The sequence below is a fragment of the Dermacentor andersoni genome, chromosome 1, assembly GCF_023375885.2.
Source record: "Dermacentor andersoni chromosome 1, qqDerAnde1_hic_scaffold, whole genome shotgun sequence".
Lineage (NCBI taxonomy): Eukaryota > Metazoa > Arthropoda > Arachnida > Ixodida > Ixodidae > Dermacentor > Dermacentor andersoni.
Genome location: NC_092814.1, coordinates 53,260,224 through 53,273,028, shown reverse-complemented (window position 1 = coordinate 53,273,028; position 12,805 = coordinate 53,260,224).

Here is a 12,805-nt window from a genome sequence, read left to right as displayed (position 1 = left end):
AAGAGGGAACATTTTGCTGTCTTCTCAGCCTGCGGCTGACGTGGAGAAACCCTTCCAAGTACTGAGACATGTCGCTGGTGGTGGACTGAGCCGCCGGATTGGTATTTTACCTGACGCTGTCGTTGGCGAAGAAAGGAGCACACACGGATACGAGGCGGGCTCACAAATTGAGATCGCTCTTTGTGTTGGCACTGTGCCGAGACAATTTTTTTTTACTGATCTCAAACGGTTAAAGCGCTAATATACCGAATGTTAAACAGCAACCATGAGGTTTGTTTCTTCCTATTTAACTTAGGGTCTTAACGTGAGACGTTATATGGGGACATTTGTTAGTCGACTGGCGCGGCCTGCCATCTTTGATAAAGAAAGACTGAACGCAGCTTCTTCGCGTGTGGAAAGCAAGCAAGTAACGACGCGCTAAAATTCGGGTATCTCTGAATTGAAGCAGAATTTATTAGCCAGGTATTTATTGACCTGATTTATTGATCTTTACTTGCCGGTTGCATGTCGCAGAAATTTCCAGTGGCGCTAAAACCGCAGATTTCTAGAATTAGTTTCCTTCGTTATTTTTTTTTTTCAAATGTGTACATTTTTTAGCACATTAAGCGAGCTTAATTGGTAAACATCATCAGCGATTAATCCCTCGTTGTCACTCACGTCAGATGCGCCTTGTAAAGTTGCTCCCCCTGTGGCGTGCGACATTTGGCTCGCCCATACACACCACCAGTGAGGGGAAAACTACGCAGCCGTGAGAGACCGCTCTTCTCTGTCTGGTTCTATTTCTGCCTCCTCACAGCCTTTTGACCTGCCTATCGATCCAAGCGGTGGAATTTCATTTCACGGAAGTCCTTTCACTCTGAGCCATGCACGTCTCGTCAGCCTTGTGAAGCTGCGGACACGAAAGGAATAAATGAACATCAGACTGCAGATGAGCTGAGAAGGCTCGAGCGAATAAATACTGCCGTCTGAGCGGTTAATAGGAGAACGGTAAACTCGATTTATAGGCACGAATAAATCTCTATCAGACACCCATTAGTACATTCTGAGTGACATTAAACGTTGACCTTCACTCGAACTTATAAGGTCAGCCATTCCAGTCGCTTACGTATTCGGCCTGAATATGCGAGGCGCTCTTGAGTTTAGAACTGCAGAATGTTGGTACTTTGAGAACTGGCGCAATATCACTAATCGTTCCGAAGGAAAAAAAAAAAAAAGAAGACACGCCGATCACTGGAACGTTTCCAAATTTGCCACTCACCGTGTCGCTAAGAGGTATATAGCATGTTGTTGTGTGAAGAGCAAGAATAAATTACCGGTAAAGTAGATCAAAATGGTGGGAACACAGTCCTGGCAGTGACGACAGATTGGGCAAGCCACCGTTAACATAGCCCTTCGGCAAATGCAGGTTAGGTCTTGTTTGGCCTTCTCAATACCCACGCTTTGTTTCTAATGCGGTTGTTGCCAACTTGCGATTAGTCCTTCGTTTGTTCGACTAAATAGATCATGCCTTGCTGTAGTGCGTGCCGCGCGACGCTTCGCAACGATGAAGAAATTGTTTACTGCGAATGTGGTTTTTCGCTTTCACGCTACAACTTGTTCAGTCAAGGCAGAGAAAATCTAGCAAAAAGCCGTGGAAATGTGAAGCATACAAAACAACTAGTTCCTCAGACGCCGATCACTAGCCTGCCAGTGTTGTCCGGTAGGTGCAAGTACTATGCATGTTTTTTAATTGGAGAGCTTACATGGCCAGGCACGGCGCACATGCCTGGGACGTTCTCGGAGTCCTTCAACTTGTGAAACAATCGTGTTTGCCAGATGTTATGAAATCCCAACATACATCCCTCTCGATTGTCCCAATGCCCACACTCGTCATCTTTCCCGCATTCCCGATCAGCACCTGGTCTTCTTGCCTTCACAAAGATGTCAAGCTACAATTTCAGAAGTCATCGCATTTATATTAGAATATACACTAGCAGCGAGATCTTCATTTATTTCGTGGTGTCTCCAACAGGCACACACGCGGCTTATACTGTACCGGAGATACCTAAGAAAGCTGATCACCCAAGAATGGTTATAAAGCAGACAGCCCTACTATTATTAATGCGATTGGCATTCGTTGGGAACTTCGCTCAGTTTGCGATGTTTGTTTGTCCGCGCCTAAACGCTCTTCCACCAACTCGGGTCACTGGGTAGTCCATGGTTTAATGGGTAGATCATCGGGCTGCTGTGCTGAGGGAACCGGGTTGGAAACCAACCGTCGGACCAAGTTGTGTCATTGTATGTGTAACACTGGGTACGTGTCGCTTTTCAATGAACCTCCTTCGCGCCAACTGGGATCACTGGCTATGTGCCACATGGTAGGGGCCGCGCGTCGGAGCTTTGCTGTGCCCAAGAAATAACCTACGAGATTCTTCTCAGCTGTACTAAGTGAACGTTGGCCAAACTGGCCACTGCCAGAAGCTGCAACGGGAGCTTGAAGAGGAAGAAGACTCCGTCCGGCTGCATGCACGCCTCTTACACATAAGCAAAGTCTGCCCGACTCTTGGCCAATCCCCGCGAGTGGGTAAGCGCCAAACTCATCAAGGACATCATCATCATCATCTTTACATGAAGTGTTGCGGCGGTGGCAATACGGACTGTCGCTATATTGGTTGCAATGCTAATCGCGTTAACCTAGACATTCATCGTGAGATGGGTTGTGCTATAAATATTTATTGAATGCAAATTATAGAGACTGAATGCACACCTATACTGGTGGATCGCTCCCGTCCATCAGCTCAACAGGTGCCGTCAATATGATCTGCGCTTATATCACAATTAAATTTAAATTTTCGCATATGAATCAACTGCGACAGACCTTGCTGCCCTTCGTGCTGTTTAAAATATTTCCTGCCTCAGCGATCTCTCGAACAGGTCATTTAGCGACTAAAAGGCAACCCGTTGGTTTTTTAAATGTACCTTACATCACAAGACTCACGAGCAATCGCTATATGTGACAAGAAATGATCACCATCAAGCTTTTGATAAAGGACAGAGCATACATAATATTTCAGTGGCTTCCAGTGCATACCGGCATTGCTGGTAATGACTTCGCCTACGACGTTGCCCTGTCCGCCCATGAAGGAACACGAGTGGTTAGGACTTTCCTGTCGAGAACGGACGCTACAAGAAAACTTGATCTCCTGGCTCTAACTATCACGCATACATATTGATCGCGTCGTGTTTAGGAATGGGGATCGCACAACGGTTCAAGATAGGACACAGGACGTCGTCTACAGCAGCTGAGTTGACCGGAGTTCGAGAAGCAATTCGCTGCATACTGCAACAAAGCCTCGAGAAGTGGACAGTGTTCTGTGACTCAAAACCAGCACTGCAACTCATTAGCACGTATATGAATGACAGAACCGCATATAGTCCTCTGGTTTATGACATCACGTCTCTGCTTGCTGAGGCGTCTCATTCCGTCTCATCGTGCTGCAGTGGATTCCTGGCCATTGTGGAATAGCTGGAAATGAACAGGCTGACGCGGAAGCAAAAAAGGCGCGCACTGACGGAACCATTATAAACATTCATTTTTCCCGGTATGACATTAACGCCTTGCTCCATAACTCCATCAAAACTTCGATGGCGCGACATTGGGACAACCCCGAACATTGGCAAGAGCGCCTTCATAGACTTGACGCTGCTTTACAATTGCAGCTTCCACTTCGTTTGCGGAGAGGCCAGGAAACACTCATTCATCGATTACGTCTGGGTGTGGCATACACCTACCGATACCTTCACAAGATTGGACAAGCACGGGACCCTGACTGTAGCGTCTGTCACACTCCCGAGACAATAGCTCACGTACTTTGCGTGTGCCCTCAATATGCGGCCGAACGAAGAACACTCAAATCTACTGTTGACTGCTTGGACTCCCGCCCCTTTTCGGAAGAAAAGCGTTTGGGCGCGTGGAGGAGTGTTGACTGTGCCCAAAGTGCCATAAAATCACTTTTGAACTTTCTAAGTGAGACTGGTTTAGACGATCGCCTCTAGAACCTGTGAGACGTGCGGCCAGTGCGAAATGTGTTTGCGCAATAACTTTTTGTGACAAGATTACTTTTTGCGTGGTCAAGATTACTCTTGCGTGTATTGCGTCTACCGTGCGCATCCGCATATTGGACAACGTGTATATAGTAGCTCATTGTACCATAACATAATCACCCGCCACCTACCTTTCCCTGCATTTCCCACTTTCCCTTTCCCCAGTCAGGAGTAGCAGGCTAGAGACACGCTCTCCAGGCCGACCTCTCCTCCTTTCTCTTCATTAAAATCTACACCTCCTCCTCCTCGAAGTGTCTTCTACATAAACTGGATACTTCTTTAAAGCTGCAACTGCCATCGCGAATTTCTCGCTCCGATGCGACATTGTTATGCCGCCTTTATATTGGTGTGGTACTTACAAAAACTTACTCGTTCCGCATTGGAATGGGTGACACCTACGTGCGACTCTTGTGGAACCGAATATACCATTGAACACCTTGGGTGCGATCTTGTACGCGTTCCAAAATAGAACGGAGGCGGCCCGTTCTTTACGTCACGAAATAGGCGGTATGTTCCGTTCCGTTCGTCCGATAGCAGACGACACGGAATGATTGACAGCAGATATCACGTCACAATTGACGTCATGGCGTTCGGCACGGTTCAAATTGACGAATCGTATTTGGCTCGGTGGAACGAACCGCCTCCGTTCTATTTTGGAACGCGTACAAGATCGCACCCCTTATGTGTCTTTGTTCCTGTTACAAAGTACAGTGCCGCGGTCTCCTGACATCATTAAATTGGACTCGGGACCAACTTCAGAAGCGAAGATCCTGGGACCATGGTCGTGTATGTCGGTCGCGCAGAAAGTAACGAGGGCGTTGCTACGGCACCTAAGGTCAACACGTCTCTGCGACTTGTTATTTGGTGCGCACATTCAAGTGTGCGCGATACTAGTGCTCTCTCTCTCTTCCCTTCTTCCTCACTTTTCACTCCCTTATCCCCCCTATCCCAGTGCAGGGTAGCAAACTGGAGGAGCGGCTGGTCAATCTCACAGCCTTTCCTTGTTTGTCTCTCTCTCTCTCTCTCTCTCTCTCTCTCTCTCGTTAGCGTGTTCTCTTCGCGCATTGGAACAATATTTATTTTTCCGGCCAAACAAGCTGCCATCAAGCTTTGGATTCCATTTCTCCAGCTGGAGACACACGACGAATTCAATTCCGCGGACGAGCGTGGTGTGGCTGAGCAGGAACGAATTGCGCCGCAAGCAGCATATCTGCTTCGCGCTTGCGTGCGGCGGCATAGGGCGGCACTGGGCCACGTAATGCTTGCCCACGGAATTTCGTCCTTCGTGGGAATCTAGCGTCACTGTCACGATGGTACGGATCGCATGCAGTTTTATTGCGATAGCAATTATATGGACACTCCAGGCGCATTTCTGCCATCGCCGTTGTCGTCGCCGTGTTGTTTCGTATGTTTCGTAAGGCCTAGTACGCTAACATCGTCCCCGCGCGTCGTATGCTGTATGCGCGAGTGAACGCATGCGGGGGTGAGTCGACGATGGTGGTTCAATCTCGCGCAGGGAAGGGAGGAATGCGTGGAGGAAGCGCGCCGTCTTCCGTCGCGCGCGAGCCACCGAGGGTAGAGAGGGGGAGGAGGAGTGTTCTACACCGCCAGCTGCTGCGTAGGCGCGACCGCGCGGACCCTATCTTGAAAGCGATCTGCGATGGGAACTGAGTGCTGATAGCGTCGTGTGCTGCTGTATTTTCGCCGCTTAGCGTTGAAGCGAGAGGCAGCGCTCCGCTCGCTGCTGCTACCGCGCTACCTCACTCTAGCGTTTTGACAGCGAGTTTCCGCGGTCATCGAGTGAGATGTGTTCATGATTGTTTGAGCGCCCCTGACACCATGCTTGTTAATTTAGTTAGTAAACGAATGTTTACAAGGTTATACGGCCGATAAAACTACTATCCTTACTTCCTATAGCTGTCTGCTAATTTGCTATTGCAATCGATGCTTCGCCTTTCGGGCGAAACTGCGACTTTCTTTAAAATATATTTCTATACAGAGCCTTAATCAGCACAGAAAAAAAATCCGGCAGCCACAACTCCAGTTGAGCGCGACGTGATGGGAAGCATGGATGTTTGGTGAGGAGAGCTCTCATGAATCGTGTGAAGTTTCCTGAGTGAAATGGAGGCCGTAGTTGTAAAATGTGTGGGAAGTGGTGGTATGTCGCTGTTGTTGCCTCAAAACATGGCTCGCACCTACGAGGGGGACTGGCCACACCGGATAGATTGAAACGTACACCCAACAACATACCAAAAGGGTTAAAGGCGAACGTTTAGAACAAATCATTTGTCAATTAATTGAGAACGCAGATTTTGAGAGAACCTATACATCGACTAAATAAATGAAAATGAAATGTAACGGAAAAGCTAAAGAAAGTAATAATGGTAAAATAAGATGTCCCAGAGTCGGTACCCTACCAGCGTAACCTTCCGGATGCTTCAATGAAATTGTGCAGAACATGTGCCGCGGGAATGACAATGGCTGTCGAAGATGAAATGGTGTGTTACAGCGAAGCACCATCGTTTGCTCCGTTTGGGCAGCGTAACGTTCACGTTCGGCGATCCGTTTTCGTTACTGTATAGAGCAGCGCGGGCCTCAGACGTCTGAGTCGCATAATGACGATGAGCAGCCTCGGCGCGCTTATGCTTTACCTTCCTCTAACTCGACTGGGGTGAGAAGCTTCTTGGGGCGAGGCATTAAAGACTTTTAATTTAAAATTTAAAGGACTTTTTTTATTTATTGAAGAGCGTCGTGGAAGAGCCTAGACGAAAATGGTCAGCCAGATGGAAGGAGCAATCGCCGCTTGTGGAAAAAAAAAAGACCCCGGCGCGCTTTCCCGGGAAGCCGAGACTGAACTACCTTCGGGATCGACCCACGAAAACGGTTTGGCAGATGGCGAGAAAAACCATGCTACACTAGAGAAGAATGCTTACCGTTATGCCTGAGCGATCGTTCTCTCTCACAATCTCTCATAGTCTGTGCACATTAACTTAATTTGTAACGAAACCTTAAAAAAAAAGCTTTGTACATGAAACGTAATTTATGGTCCGCGCCCTCGGAAACAAAACTACTGACATATAAATCTCTCATACTGTACGTCCTATGCTTGATTACGCATTTGCGATTACGATTACGATTACGAATTACGTATATGAATGTGACGTTTATAAAACAAAATCTGCATAAGAAAAAAAAAGCAGCTGAGCGTTTCATATGTCACCGATATGACCGTCACTTCTCGCCATTATATTCACTACGTTCATATGTCATATGTATTCACTACGTTTCATATGTCACCGATATGACCGTCACTTCTCGCCATTATATTCACTACGTTCTAAGCTTACTATCTAACTTACTATCTATCTTGTCTAACTATCTTATTATCTTACTATCTATCTTATCTAACTATCTTATCTATCTTACTAACCTAAGCTTACTATCCTTAGATAACTGAAATTTATGTGTTCGATTGACAACTCTCTTACACCTCTTTCGAGGTTACAAAAAAAACGAAAAATATTTCGCGAGTTATTGGTAATTTACCAGTGTCAGCACCTAGCGGCTAAATGTTCGCGAGGTTCATTGCTATTCCAGTACACAAACTATATATCGGTATAAACTTACCCGCGAATTCTCTTTTAGCATTAAGAAACAGTGACCGAGTTCACAAAGCTTTTCCTTCTTATGTTTTCTTTGCCATTGGCTGGTCGCCTCCGCAAATAACATGTCTAGCATCACGATTGGTTCGAATTTTCCCTTCCGAACAATTTTAGAGCAAGAGCTTTTTTGTGGCTACAGCCCAGATACCGGCCCAGAGGCTCGCAAAGCTTTCCTTTTCTTTTGTTTTGTTCGTAAGAGTTATTTGCCATTGGTAAGCGCCTTCGCAAATAAGGCGTCCGACAATATGATTGGCTGGCACCTTCTTTTAACAGATATGGCGTCATACGCTAGGGCTGTTCGTAAATGCAGATGCTAGCCAGTCGCGATACTGAGACAAATCTTTAGCAAGGGCAGTGAGCCAACAGTGAGCAGCACTTGCGAGCAAAAAGCTTTGTGAATTCTGCCCGAGAACACTTTTTCTCCGAGAGCAATTAAGTGATCCGAGGTATTACACTAGAAATACTGGTAATTGGAAAGTTCCGCATTGTCGAACGAGTTATGGCCCACAAATGACGCTATATTCTTCGCTTCGGCTGCAAACTGACCACGTGAAATCCGAAATCGCTATTAGAGAAATCAGGACCAAATTCACAAAGCTTTCGCTCGCAAGTGTTCTTTTTCTTTTCTTTTTTTTGCTTTTGGCCAGGTGCCTTCGCTAAGAATATGTCCAGTATCAGTATTCGCTGGAACTTTCTATTACGGCCGATTATGACGCAAGTGTTTTTTGTGAATACGGGCCTAGGGGCCGAATTACCAAAGCATTTTCTTTCTAGGAACTTCTGATTGGTCGGCAGTCTTCGCAATATATGTTCTCTGTCGCTATCGCGCCGTTGTTATTCTTACTAAATTAACTAGCATAATAACTTTTTGTGAATACGGGCCCAGTTTCACAAATCTATCGGAGCTGTTTATTGATTAAAGCAAGTGACACGTGTGTTATACGCAGTAGCATTAAAAAAAAGCATTAATACCCTTTACTTCAAGATGTCCTAACATGGAAGCATTGCTCCCCCTTGTTATAATCGTACCGCTGGCACGAGTTGTTGGGGTCTCGGTGCTGACGCCCGTTATTGCCAATGGGTCGCAAGCCCCAAGGGTAGCGTTGGCCTGGCGGCCTGGGGCACTGGAAGCATCCGAAGGTCCCGGCAAAGCAAGAGAAGACTGGTAACAGAACAACTTGTTTATTCTAACATAGCAAAAGAGCGGCCGGTCAGGTCGACCGAAGTGGAGAGACGGGAGAGCACGTAACTCAACAGTACAAATCGGAGCCTCTCTCCTGGCGTCCGGGGGCAGCTGCTCTTATACTCTCGGCGTCGCGGTCCAAAAGGGAAGGTCACGGGATGAAGGTCACGGGATGAAGGTCACGGGACGGCGGAGCATGAGCCCACGACGGCGCGCACGGTCGAGCCGAGAGACCTGCTGAACCGAGTGTAGTGACGCATCGCCAACCTTCACTTGGGGAGCTCCGCTCCCCGGCTGCCGCGCTTTGACAAGCGTGGGCACACACACACACACGCACACACGAAGACACGTGGCACTGAAACACGCCTGGACACGCTTGGCGGGTAGGCGTTGCGGCGGCGTCGAACGGGCCAAAATGTCCGCCGCTTTGAACAAAGCCCCGGCGTCCGTTGCATCCGCGCCGGCATTACCGCGCGTTGTAGGCGAAACGTAACAGACCGCCCCGCCGGGGGAAGGAGATCCCGATGGTCAGGGGACTGCATCCGCTGTCCGGAGGGATGTCGCTCGATGATGCTCCTAACCGAAGTCGGGCGTCCGTTGGCGTTTCTTGAGCGCAGCGCACAGAGAAGGCCTCGTTCTCACGTTCAGGTGCACACAGGACACTGCAAAGTGACTTCGGGAGAGTTGACATTTTTGTTCTCGTTTCCGGCAAGCGTTAGAACCACGCCTGAAAGTCAACCGCTCAGTCAGCAAGCACGGCACAAACCTCACTAAGCCCTGCCAGGCTCTTTCCCCTTTTATACTGCTGCCTAGTTCCTTACAGTAGTTTAGCAGCACTCAGAACGCGTCCACAAATCGGAAAATTGCACTAGAAAGCACATCATCACTTTGAAACACTACACAAAAGCAATAAGTTAAAAAAAATCCTGCCTCAGGAAGAAAAACATCAGTAACAAGCAATTTTGAGGCTGATTCCCACGTTAGGGGCTTCGACTTAAGCCATCGGCGTTACCGTTGAGACTCCCCTTTTTGTAACGCACCTCAAAGGAATATTGTTGCAAAGCGAGGCTCCAGCGCAGGAGGCGGCCATTTTTGGGAGAGATGGTCTGCAGCCATTGGAGAGGGCAGTGATCCGTTTCAATGATAAACCTCGAGCCGGCTAGGTAACATGACAATTTCTGAACGGCCCACACGATACACGCACACTCTTTCTCGGTGGCGCTATACGCCTGCTCACGACTGGTCAGCTTACGACTAGCATACAGGACGGGGTGTTCTACTTCTCCATTTTCCCGTTGGCACAGTACAACGCCCATGCCTCGCTCACTAGCATCACACTGAACAACGAACCCTTTTGTGTAGTCGGGCGATCGTAGCACAGGCTGGCTTGTTAGGGCGCTCTTTAGGGCGCTAAAAGCTCTTTCCTTCGTCTCATCCCAGACGACTGTTTGCGGCTCTGTCTTTCTTAGAGCATCCGTTAGGGGAGCCGCGATATCAGAGTACCTGGGGATGTACCTCTGATAGTAGCCGGCGACACCTAAGAACGACCGAATATCGGTCTTTGTACGCGGTTGCGGGAAGTCTCGCACAGCGGCCACCTTTATTTCAGAGGGGCGGCGTCGACCCCGACCAATCACGTGTCCGAGGTAGACAACCTCGGCTTGTGCTAACTGGCACTTGGGAGCCTTGACTGTCAAGCCCGCATCGCGCAGGCGGGTTAGCACTGCCCGCAAGTGCGCCATATGCTCAGGCCAGGACGCGGAGAATATCGCTACGTCGTCTAGATACGGTAAAGCGAATTCTTGCTGTCCCCGCAACACTTTATCCATGAGGCTTGAAAAGCAGTATGGCGCGTTCTTCAAACCAAAACTCAAAACTTTAGGACGGAATGTCCCCATTGGTGAAATGAACGCCGCATACCTACTAGCCTCTTCTGTAAGTGGAACCTGCCAATAACCCCTGACGAGATCTAGGGTGGAAATAAACTGAGCGCTACTCACTCTCTCAAGGCGCTCCTCGATGTTAGGGATCGGATAAATTTGATCCTTAGTGATGGAATTAAGCCTGCGGTAGTCGACGCAAGGACGAGGTTCCTTGCCCGGTACCTCAACTAAAATCAAAGGGGAGGTATAATCACTCTCACCCGCTTCAATAACACCGAGCTGTAGCATTTTCTTTACCTCAGCCTCCATAATATCGCTCTGGCGGGATGACACCCGGTACGCCTTGGATCGTACTGGCTCTGGGGAGGTAAGTTCTATGTCATGAGTAAGGACAGAAGTCCTACCAGGCCTCTCAGAGAACAGACCTTGAAACTGTTGTAAGAGCTGGTGTAGTTCGGTTTTCTGCTCAGGCGACAGCGATGCTTTACTTATTAAGTCACTAATGACTTGATCGGCGTCTTTCCTGTTCGTCACGGAGCCTAGTCCCGGAAGCTCGACCGGAAGCTCTTCTAACTTTCCCGCATCGGGAATTTCCTCTCCAGTATCTGGTGCCTTTAACGCTACAGGCTCAATTTTATCCCGTTCGGGCGTGCTCTGAATACCAGCTTGCTGCGCCTCTGACCCTTTTTCATCGTTCAACAACGTCGGCCCCGCAACTACCGCCTTTGCAGCGAGCTCCCGAACCTTCGATCTGGTTAAGGCCTGAACGCTAGCCTCACCAAACAAAAGCCCCTTCTCGCGCAGGAGGTGATCGGACCTGTTCGAAAATAGGTACGGGTACTGGGGGGGCAGCATAGATGACACTGCGGCCTCCGTCTCAAGTGCTCCGAAAGGTCCTTCAATAAGCACTTTTGCTACCGGCAGACACACGCTATGAGCTTCCACTGCTTGCTTGATCCATGCGCACTCGCCCGTGAACATATCGGGTTCTACGTAAGAGGGGTGAACTACATCCATTGTAGCTGCGGAATCGCGAAGCACTCGGCACTCTTTCCCGTTCACGAGGAGGTCTCGCATGTAAGGCTCGAGAAGCTTCATGTTCTCGTCAGTGCTGCATAAGGACAAAAACACGACTTTTGTTTTTGTTTCTGGACACTGCGCCGAAAAGTGACCCGGCTTCTGGCACGTATAACAAACGCGCGCTTGCCTCGTCTCGAACCGCTTTCTGCGTTCGGCTTCGGTTGCCGCCGTCTCCTTACGTTCGGTCGGACTGCTTTCACTCGCATCCGCACTACGTGTATCCCCCTTTGCTCTCATGGGTGTGAACTTCGGCCTCTCAAACTTGGAGCCAAATTCACCCTTTTGACCGTCCTTAGCTCCGCGAGCCCGACGCGTCACAAACTCCTCGGCTAACTCAGCGGCTCTAGCCACCGTACTAACGTCTGGCCTATCCAAGACCCAGTACCGCACGTTCTCAGGTAACCGACTATAAAACTGTTCTAGCCCGAAACACTGCAGAACTTTCTCGTGGTCACCAAACGCTTTCTCTTCTTTGAGCCACTCCTGCATGTTTGACATAAGCCTGTAGGCAAACTCTGTATATGACTCACTTTTGCCTTTCTCATTTTCCCGAAACTTCCGACGGAACGCCTCCGCTGACAGCCGGTACTTTTTTAGCAGACTCGATTTTACTTTGTCGAAATCCTCTGCCTCCTCTCTCTCCAAGCGAGCGACTACGTCGGCCGCCTCGCCGGGTAGCAAAGTGAGCAAGCGCTGTGGCCACGTTTCCCGAGAGAACCCCTGCTTCTCGCATGTTCGCTCAAAGTTAACCAGGAACAAACCAATGTCCTCTCCAAGCTTAAACGGCCGCATCAGGTCAGTCATTTTGAACAATACTCGTTCTCCTGCACCGTGTGCCTGACTTCCATTACGAGCGCGTTCCACCTCTAACTCGAGACGCTTCATTTCCAAAGCGTGTTGACGGTCGCGCTCTT